Below are 10,379 nucleotides of genomic sequence, written 5' to 3'. Positions count from 1 at the left end.
GAAAATACTGAAAAGTCCACCCCTTGGGGTCCTGAAGACTGAGTTTGGGAAACTTTTTGTTTGTTTGTTTTATTGTATTTCACCTTTATTTAACCAGGTAGCCCAGTTGAGAACAAGTTCTCAATCACAACTGCGACCTGGCCAAGATAAAGCAAAGCAGTGCGACAAAAACAACAACACAAACGTACAGTCAATAACACAATAGAACAATCTATGTACAGTGTGTGCAAATGTAGAAGAGTAGGGAGGTAAGGCAATAAATAGGCCATAAAGGCAAAATAATTACAACTTAGCATTAAAACTGGAGTGATAGATGTGCCAATAATGTGCAAGTAGAGATACTGGGGTACAAAAGAGCAAGAGGATAACAATATGTGGTAACAATATGTGCAAGTAGAGATGTTGGGGTGCAAAAGAGTAGGAGGATAATAATGTGTGGTAACAATATGTGGATGAGGTAGTTGGGTGTGCTATTTACAGATTGGCTGTGTACAGGTACAGTGATCGGTAAGCTGCTCCGACAGCTGATGCTTAAAGTTAGAGAGGGAGATATAAGACTCCAGCTTCAGTGATTTTTGCAATTCTTTCCAGTCATTGGCAGCAGAGAACTGGAAGGAAAGGTGGCCAAAGGCTTTGGGGATGACCAGTGAAATATACCTGCTGGAGTGCGTGATACGGGTGGGTGTTGCTATGGTGACCAGTGAGCAGAGATAAGGTGGGGCTTTACCTAGCAATGACTTGTAGATGATCTAGAGCCAGTGGGTTTGGCAACGAATATGAAGCGAGGACCAGCCAACGAGAGCATACAGGTCGCAGCGGTGGGTAGTATATGGGGCTTTGGTGATAAAACGGATGGCACTGTGATAGACAGCATCCAGTTTGCCAAGTAGAGTGTTTTAAGCTATTTTGTAAATGACATCGCCGAAGTCAAGGATCGGTAGGATAGTCAGTTTGACGAGGGTATGTTTGACAGCATGAGTGAAGGAGGCTTTGTTGCGAAATAGGAACCCCATTATTGATTTAATTTTGGATTGTAGATGCTTAACGTGAGTCTGGAAGGACTCTGCCCTAACCTTAAACCCAAGGACCGAGTTTTTGGAAATGCTGGGTTAGGGGTTAAGGTTAGGTTAATGTAAGGGTGAAAGTTGTTAATTAGGCAAAATGCTAATGTTGTCCATGATAAGATGTGAACACTTAACCTTTGGGTTGCTAGATGTTCACATTAAAAGCTAACCCATCCACCACGACCAACCACCATCCTTTAGTTTTTGCCTTAAGTAACCTTCTGTCTTATGTATCCATGCCCCGGATTTTCATTTACCATGTTACGTCTTGTCTATGAAACCAGGTAGGGCTGGTTGAGAGGGAGGGAGAGAAGAAGGCTTTGCTGTGATATCACAGACTGAGCTCCACGTACAACAGATGAAAAGTGAGCTCACTCCGGTTCTGGAGGCTCATTTTTCCTGCTGGCTCCGAACCCCTGACTTACTAAAGAGAACCTAGCTGAGGCAACCCCTGGAAGAATAATGCTACACCACAACAGTGCAATGCACTGCTCTCTCTATCTCTCTCTTTATTTATTTATCTTTCTCGATCTCTCCCTCTCTCCCCCACCTTTCTCTCTCTTTCTCCCCCCCTCACTCTCTCTCCTGTGACTGAGTGTCTGTGTTGAGGATGGGAGAAGGAAGAGAAGATTTATAGAGCAGGTTATGTAGAAGAGTTAACTTCCTGCCCATATGGGGTCTAGTACCACAGATTGGGCCAAGCCGCCATGCCAAGAACAGGGATGTCCATTATTCAATAGGTAGACAAGTGATATCAAACACGTGCGAGGGAAGTTGTGTTCTTCATTTATTTTGTTGTGTTCCCTGGGCATTGGGTACCTCACATCATACGACTCTATAGGTCCACAAGGCTGAATAGGGAAATTCAATTATTTTGTCCATTTCCACCAGAGTTGATGCAGTTCAATGTCTTTTTATGATGGATTATAACTTATTTGACTGAATGTGTTTCTCTGTATGAGGTAGACTCTTCACACACCAGGGCAGGATGTACTCTGGCTTGACTGGATTGGTATTATATTGTACCTCTTTATTCTGCAATACCTCTATATTCTATAGTACCTCTATATTCTGTAGTACACTACATCTATATGATACAGTATAATTTGTCATTTTTATTAGGATCCCATTAGCTAACGCCGTAACGTATTATCCATCCACACAATGTGAAAACTCTAATTTTGAACATGAATACCATCCAAAACGTTTGTATTTAGTGAAAGTGTACTGAATGTATTGAGCGTGTTTTGATTAGGATGAGTCATATGAAATGCTGCCAGGGCCAGTGACAGGGTCCAGGATTCTTCAATAAAAAATACATCAAAGCAGAGCACAGTAAACCTCTATTTAATTAAACAGAAACATAACCATTTGTTTTTTTTTTAGCTATTATAGACTTGAGATGGAATTACTGATTTTAAAAAATGTGTAAAGCACCATAGCTTTGGATAGCTCTGCTCTCCCTCCCCAGGTCTACCCCCCACCGCCATACAGTACACCACAATTGCCTCATTCCACTCATACTCTCGCTGATGAAGCCTCCATCTAATTGCAGTGGAAATTGCACCTAACAATAACAGTCTTTAATGGGTGAGTTTCAGACTGTAAATATGACACTGTAGTGTGATGGATAGGAGGGTTTTACTGCCAGATACGCTTCACTCTGGCCTTTTATCCTTGGATACAGCTTAGGGACTGTGGTGACTTTACAGGGGTGCATATTCACATTCACTGCCGCAAGTGCACACGCACACACACACACACACACGCACACACACGCACACGCACACGCACGCACACGCACACACACACACACACGCACACACACGCACACGCACACACACGCACACGCACACACATGCACACGCACACACACGCACATGCACGCGCACACGCGCACGCACACGCACACACATGCACACGCACGCACGCACACGCACACACACGCACACACACGCACACACATGCACGCACACGCACGCACACGCACGCACACGCACACGCACACACACGCACACGCACACACACACTTAAAACATACCTTGATGACTGGAAAACCATTAAGGGCAATATAGACGGGTTGGTTGTTCAGAAACAACGGAGTTGGCTTAGATTGTTGACAACATATAAGCTATATTGCGTCAATTTTTTTTTATTGAAAACATAAATACATTTTCAGAATGAGCACTTGTTGTCTCTCAAATATATCGTTGCAGTTGTTGGTTTGCTAGTTAGCTAGAGAATTTTAGCTATTCTATCATTGACGTGAAATCTGTCAAAACACCTCAAAACAAGACACGGTAACAAGAACATGATGAAACGAGCTGAAATGAGCCACTTATGATTCCGCAGATGGCAGTTTCTGGCCATTGTTGCTCGCAATCTGGCCATCCAGAATCACAACAACATGCTGACTCCTGCCCCATGGAAGCACACACATCATTTTCGTGACTTTGTCAGCTAACCCATCTATAAAGTAAGGTTATATTACAGACGGTATAAGTCTCTGCTCCCTGTAATAATTGTCAGTTCTCTATGCCTTGTACTGGTATGAATGTCAGCCACTGCTGTTCCTTTATCTTTGCATTATTCAGTGAGTCCCCAGCACATAGAGGGTGTTTCCCCCTGCAGTTAGCTGACTCTCATAGATCATGTGGAAGGAATACATGGGGTGACCTCATATACTGGCATTTGCATCTTATGGAATTGATGATGGTGGCAATGTTGTTGTTGATGATGACGGTGATGGAGAACATGATCTTTCTTGTTGCGTTGATATTATTGACCTGTCTTTTTTTCAAGTAAACCAATGCCATTTTTACAATATTTTCTCATCCCTCGTTCAAATCTCCCCTTTATGTAACAATCCAAGACATCCCAAAATGCCTTTAGAGAAAGTTAGCTTTGTCCTAGTGTATTTTTTCTTCTGCTGTTGCCAAGGTAATGACGCTGCCAGGGTCAAAAACAGCAATCCTCAGAGTGGACACTTATGCTTCTCCCGTTTCTTTACCAGTCAGACTTTCTCTCTTACTGGCTCCTTTTACTGACTTGCTTTCTCTCCCCTCCATCTTTTTCTCTCTCTCTCTCCCCCGTCTCTCTTTGCTCTCTGTAATAAAACTTTAAAGAGGAGAGAAGCTTTTTTTTACTATTTCAGGGTCACCATTATCCTGAATAATGCATTGACAGGTGAAGAGGAGTTTGAGTTCTGTGGAGGATAGAAGCACAGGCTTCAATTAAATTATACATCATTATCACAGCTGGCAAGCCTGGCGTGGCGTTCGCTGACTCTCGCCTCCTCTAAATGTTCCATGTTTCTGTCTTGTTCAATATTGTGTGTGGAGCAACAGCAGATTCTTGTTCCAGTAGACCTGGCCTGGGATGCAGATGAGACAGACTGAATGGTACTGTGGAAGGAAATGGTAAAGCACCCTCTGTATCCGATATGAAATGGCTAGCTAGTTATCGGTGCGCACTGGTAGCATTCAATTGGTGACGTCACTTGCTCTGAGACCTTGATGTAATTGTTTCCTTTGTTTTGCAAGGCCCGTGGCTTTTGTAGAGCGATAAGTAATGATGTTTGTGGGTGATGGTTGTTGATGTGTTCAGAGGGTCCCTGGTTCGCGACCAGGTTGGGGCAAGGAGAAGGACAGAAGCAACACTGTAACATCACAAAGCATCATTACCTATCATTACCTATCCAATGCAACACAGTATATTGTCATATACCTCAAGCAATTTGCAGAGTTCAGAGAGGTATCAAACATTTTGAAATCTAAATCAGATTTGAGTTAACTTCCCTAGCAGAAGTTCATCAGTCCAGTCTTCTGTGACATTCAGAGCTGCTATTACCTGTCCTGTGTTAGTGCTGCATTATTAACACTGTCCTTATCCCACTAGCTAATTAACCCCCAAGCCCTTCATTTACCCACTATTAGTGCATAATAATGAATTTACTGCATGTGCTCATTACTCAGATTGATGGATTAAGATAACAGTTGTGTTATCGGTCCTATTTAAATATGGCATTTTCAATGGGTTATTTCTTCACCAAATCATCATCTGAAGCTTGGAGAACCAGTGGTGCGTATTATTTCGAGTTCCTCAGCACCTCCTCAGACATTCTGGCTGAGTCTGAATGATGGGGGTTGTGCTATGATTGCAAACAAGTCCTGTAGAGATATTTTGCACTTTAAACTCACATTTGAACCAGCCATTAATTTGTTAGGGTTTGTTAGTCTGTCTCTTTTTCAGAGGCAAATCAAAGAAATGCAGCACTTGTTTTGTAGCGAAGCGTTGCCATTTTATGCCGGCTGAATTTCAATTAGAGAAAGGCTGTGATTGTGTAATGAAGACCTGAGCGTGACTGTGATAATCTTGGCCTCTGTCGTCCTCCTCCTGTGAAAGGCCTCTCCATGTGTTGGTGTATGGTGTTGATGGTATTGTAAGCTCATATTTATCGGTGCTTTAGGCCCCTGTGCACCGTTTGTGATGTTGAATTAGAATGTTTATAGTCGCTTTGCCTGCCTTGGAAAATATTTCCCAATCTCTGTGTATGTAATGTCTGGTGCGTCAGAATATTATCATGTTCTCCCCTCTCCCCATTGATGCCCGAGCCTCGCAAGCTTCTTGATCTCGCAAGTTTACAAACCCTGGAAAGTCTCCCTGGAAAGTCTAGACTTTACCTGGGCACAAGACAATAACTTTTGGAATATTACCTTAATCGTTTGATTACAATTATTCAAAAAGCCCTCAGATGTCACAGAAGGGAATGTGCAGGTACAAAGGATAAAATATATAGATGTGCCTCAGTATGACGGAGAGGACATGAGAAAATGTGGAATCACATTGGAGTTTAATAGACTGGCGGTGCCACTGCAGTCTCGTCTTTGGGAATGATTTTGCTCTTGTTATATATTTGTACTATTTCAACTGTAAGTGGAGGGTATGTAATGACAGAGAGAAGTTATATGAAACCTTGGTCGATTGTGAAAGATGACGGCAAGGGAGCATGTAGACTGAGGCTCGATTAAGAGTTTAATGACTGGTAAAATTGTAGCGCTCCATCCAAGGTGACCCTGCAGAGTGAGGTTTTCATGCCACAGAGCCACAGCCAGATGAAAAGTGAAGGTAATCCTTCCTACCTTTCTCCCTGATAGCTGTCACCTGCACAGGCATTGTCACCCAGGCCCAAGGCATGTAATTACACCTTTATTGGCTTTAGGAGGCCTGCACCATTCATTCTCAGCATAATCTCAGACTACAGCACAGATACATCACGCCTGAATGAAGGCTCTCTCTCTCTCTCTCTCTCTCTCTCTCTCTCTCTCTCTCTCTTTCTCTCACACACACTCTCTCACTCGGCCTTTGGAGCAAGGCGTTAATGGAATTTCATGAATTCAGGTTTGATTCATGGTTAGTAGGGTGTTAATGCCTTAATGTTATTTAGACATAGTAATCTCCCTAGAACCTAGACTTAACTCCAGGTCTGTTAGTTGAAAGACCAGGCAAGGGTAGAGAGTGAGAGGAGAGCGCAAGCTTGTGTCTGGGCCGACTGGCAGCCAGCCTTGACACCATTAGCTTCGGTGACACATTAAGGTTCTGTTCGCCGTGTAATTTGTTTTGTCTGTCAATTTGATGGATGTCTTGTTTGCCGAAACTTCCTCACACAATGGAAAACGGTTGCTCGAGGACATTGTTAAACGCACTTCAGAAAGGGAGGCAGAAGGCATTTGTTTTCTCCAAACAGGTTTTTAGTGTTAATGAGTGTAGTCAGCAATACGCTGTGGACGGTGAGCAGAACCAGACATGGGCTAATTAAAGGTGAAAAGCTAATTTTGGGGAGAAGGGCAGGGTCAGGGGGCTGGGACGAGGGATGGGGGGGTAGGAGGAGGGCGAGGGAGCTGGTGGAGGGTGCCCAGGGACATGAGCTTGGAATAATTTCTTCAGATCAGTGTGGTGAATAAGTGCTGCTGGTATTTATCACCTGTCACTCCGCACTCAACCCTGGCTCCGTTCCCACCCTTTCATGCACCTTAAACGTCACAGATTACACTCCTTTTGGTCTCTATTGGCCGTTTCTGAGTGTAATCCAAGCCAGTTTTATGACCTTCCAACAACTTTGCATCTCTATTTTTTTTTCAATATTTTTCACCCACTTTTTCTCCCTAATTTGGTTATTACAATCTTGCCTCATCGCTGCAACTCCCCAACAGGCTCACGAGAGGTGAAGGTCAAGTCATGTGTCCTCCGAAACATGACCTGCCAAGCTACGCTTCTTAACACCCGCTCACGTAACCAGGAAGCCAGCTGCACCAATGTGTCGGAGGAAACACCGTTCAACTGATGACCGAAGTCAGCCTGCAGGCACCCGGCCCGCCACAAGTTGTCGCTAGAGCGCAATGAGCCTCCCCTAACCCGGATGATGCTGGGCAAACTGTGGACCGCCCTATGGGACTCCCGGTTACGGCCGGTAATGACACAGCCTGGGATCAAACCCCAGGCTATAGTGATGCCGCAACACTGCGATGCAGTGCCTTAGACCGCTGTGCCACTTTGGAGGCCTTACATCTCTATTTCTATCTAATTCCTTTTGTGTTTATAGTGTTTTCACAGTTGTACCTGTGAATGAGCCAACACTGGCAGAGAAGCAGGGGAGGGGGCATTTTCCATCATTCAAAAATGTGAAATTAACTAGTTTGAATAAAGTTAATTTAAATAATAAGAGAGAAAATAGATTAAAAGTTAATTAAATAACACCACCAATCTGAAAGGGCACTTTCCTCATAGAAGGACAAAAGGACAGGTGCTCAGGCAGACCTCTATCTCTGCACGTGCCTGGCTCACAGAGAAGGCTGAAGCACGGTTGGACACCGCTGCCTTCTGTCAGGTGACAGCTCGTGGAGACAGCAGAGGGCTGGTGTGGTTTATAAATGTCACGTCCTCACCACTCTCCTCCAGCCCTGCGCTGTGGGGAACCATCAACAGAGACAACAGCCAGTGATTTGCCTTGGCCACTCAGCTAAGGAAACAGCTCTGTGATAGACTGTCAGCTCACATTAATGATCCAGCGCACACTTACACTTGATTAGGGGTGAGAGGACATTATAATAAGCATGGAAAGGGATGTTGTAGGGTCGGAAATCAGGTGCCACACTTTCTTTCCTGATCTGGCAGCTTTACTGAGGGAGAGAGTGAGCGAGGGAGAGAGTGAGCGAGGGAGAGAGTGAGCGAGAGAGTGAGCGAGGGAGAGAGTGAGCGAGAGAGTGAGCGAGGGAGAGAGTGAGCGAGGGAGAGAGTGAGCGAGGGAGAGAGTGAGTGAGTGAGCGAGCAAGGGAGAGAGTGAGTGAGGGAGAGAGAGTGAGCGAGGCAGAGAGTGAGCGAGGGAGAGAGTGAGTGAGTGAGTGAGCGAGGGAGAGAGTGAGCGAGGGAGAGAGTGAGTGAGTGAGGGAGAGAGTGAGTGAGGGAGAGAGTGAGTGAGGGAGAGAGTGAGCGAGGAGAGTGAGTGAGTGAGTGAGTGAGTGAGGGAGAGAGTGAGTGAGGGAGGGAGAGAGTGAGCGAGGGAGAGAGTGAGCGAGGGAGAGAGTGAGCGAGGTAGAGAGTGAGTGAGAGAATGAGTGAGGTAGAGAGTGAGAGATTGAGCGAGGGAGAGAGTGAGCGAGGGAGAGAGTGAGAGAGGGAGAGAGTGAGAGAGTGAGCGAGGGAGAGAGTGAGCGAGGGAGAGAGTGAGTGAGGGAGAGAATGAGTGAGGTAGAGAGTGAGAGATTGAGCGAGGGAGAGAGTGAGCGAGGGAGAGAGTGAGAGAGGGAGAGAGTGAGAGAGTGAGCGAGGGAGAGAGTGAGCGAGGGAGAGAGTGAGTGAGAGAGTGAGCGAGGGAGAGAGTGAGAGAGTGAGCGAGGGAGAGAGTGAGCGAGGGAGAGAGTGAGTGAGTGAGTGAGCGAGGGAGAGAGGGACTAACAGATATATCACAGTCTTAAAGGCATGGTTTCCCCACCGTCTCTCGGTGTGGGGAAGATACTGTGTGACAGTTGAATCTTTTCACTGCTCTAATCCACGGAGCTGGGATGACATCTTATTTAGGTATCAGCACCAGTGCGTTACTGTGATGATAAGAAGATGCAACTCTGCAAGCTCTTTTTTTAACAGTTTTAGAGCCCAGGCACCAAGCAGTCAGCAAAACACCTCTTGGAAGGAAAAATTCCCTTTTCAATGACAGCTGAACAGATACTGCAGGCCTATGTTGCTGAAACAGATACTGTCCTAATCTCTTCATTCATTCACAAAGCTGTCTATTTAACCATGACATCTTGCCAAGTGAAATGAGAGACTTGCAGCGCCATAGAGAAACGTTTCAGGAGAGAGACCCTGGGATTATTCAAATGGAGAATGTGGGAGAATGAGCTTTGCTTTCTTTCTCAATGTGTTTGTTTATTTTTCCGTCCTTGTGAATGTGGAGCCAGACTAATCTCAGAGGGATATGCAGATGGCTGAGAGGAATAACTGTCTGGCTCCCTGCAGCTTCTATCCTACAAATACAATATATCTACTTAAGAGAGGTGGGGATATTTTGATACAAGAAATACTGTGTGGACTAATTGTGTTGCAGTAATATACAATGACGAATTAGCTTTGCTTTCTTTCTTCAAAACCTGATGGTTTTGTCCCCCAAAAATTCTCCCAAATATGTATAATAGCTATGAAAAATGAGCTTGAAGTAGAATGTCAGAGTTACTTATTAGTGCAGATGTCTATGATAATTCAATAAATATAGATATGTTTTCATTATTCCTTATGATTTGCATAAGTGAAGTACAGGTGCCCATAGTTTTACCCACGACATAGTTGTACACATATGGTTGAGTATGTTGTCTGTGGCACATAGGGACTCATACCTGCTGATGAAAGGGGAATAAACATGGCAGCTTCCTGCTGATGAAAGGGGAATAAACATGGCAGCTTCCTGCTGATGAAAGGGGAATAAACATGGCAGCTTCCTGCTGATGAAAGGGGAATAAACATGGCAGCTTCCTGCTGATGAAAGGGGAATAAAAATGGCAGCTTCCTGCTGATGAAAGGGGAATAAACATGGCAGCTTCCTGCTGATGAAAGGGGAATAAACATGGCAGCTCCCTGCTGATGAAAGGGGAATAAACTTGGCAGCTTCCTGCTGATGAAAGGGGAATAAACATGGCAGCTTCCTGCTGATGAAAGGGGAATAAACATGACAGCTTCCTGCTGATGAAAGGGGAATAAACATGGCAGCTCCCTGCTGACAAAAGGGGAATAAACATGGCAGCTCCCTGCTGACAAAAGGGGAAT

Source organism: Oncorhynchus masou, chromosome 13 (assembly GCF_036934945.1).
Source record: "Oncorhynchus masou masou isolate Uvic2021 chromosome 13, UVic_Omas_1.1, whole genome shotgun sequence".
Lineage (NCBI taxonomy): Eukaryota > Metazoa > Chordata > Actinopteri > Salmoniformes > Salmonidae > Oncorhynchus > Oncorhynchus masou.
This window is presented reverse-complemented; position numbering follows the sequence as displayed.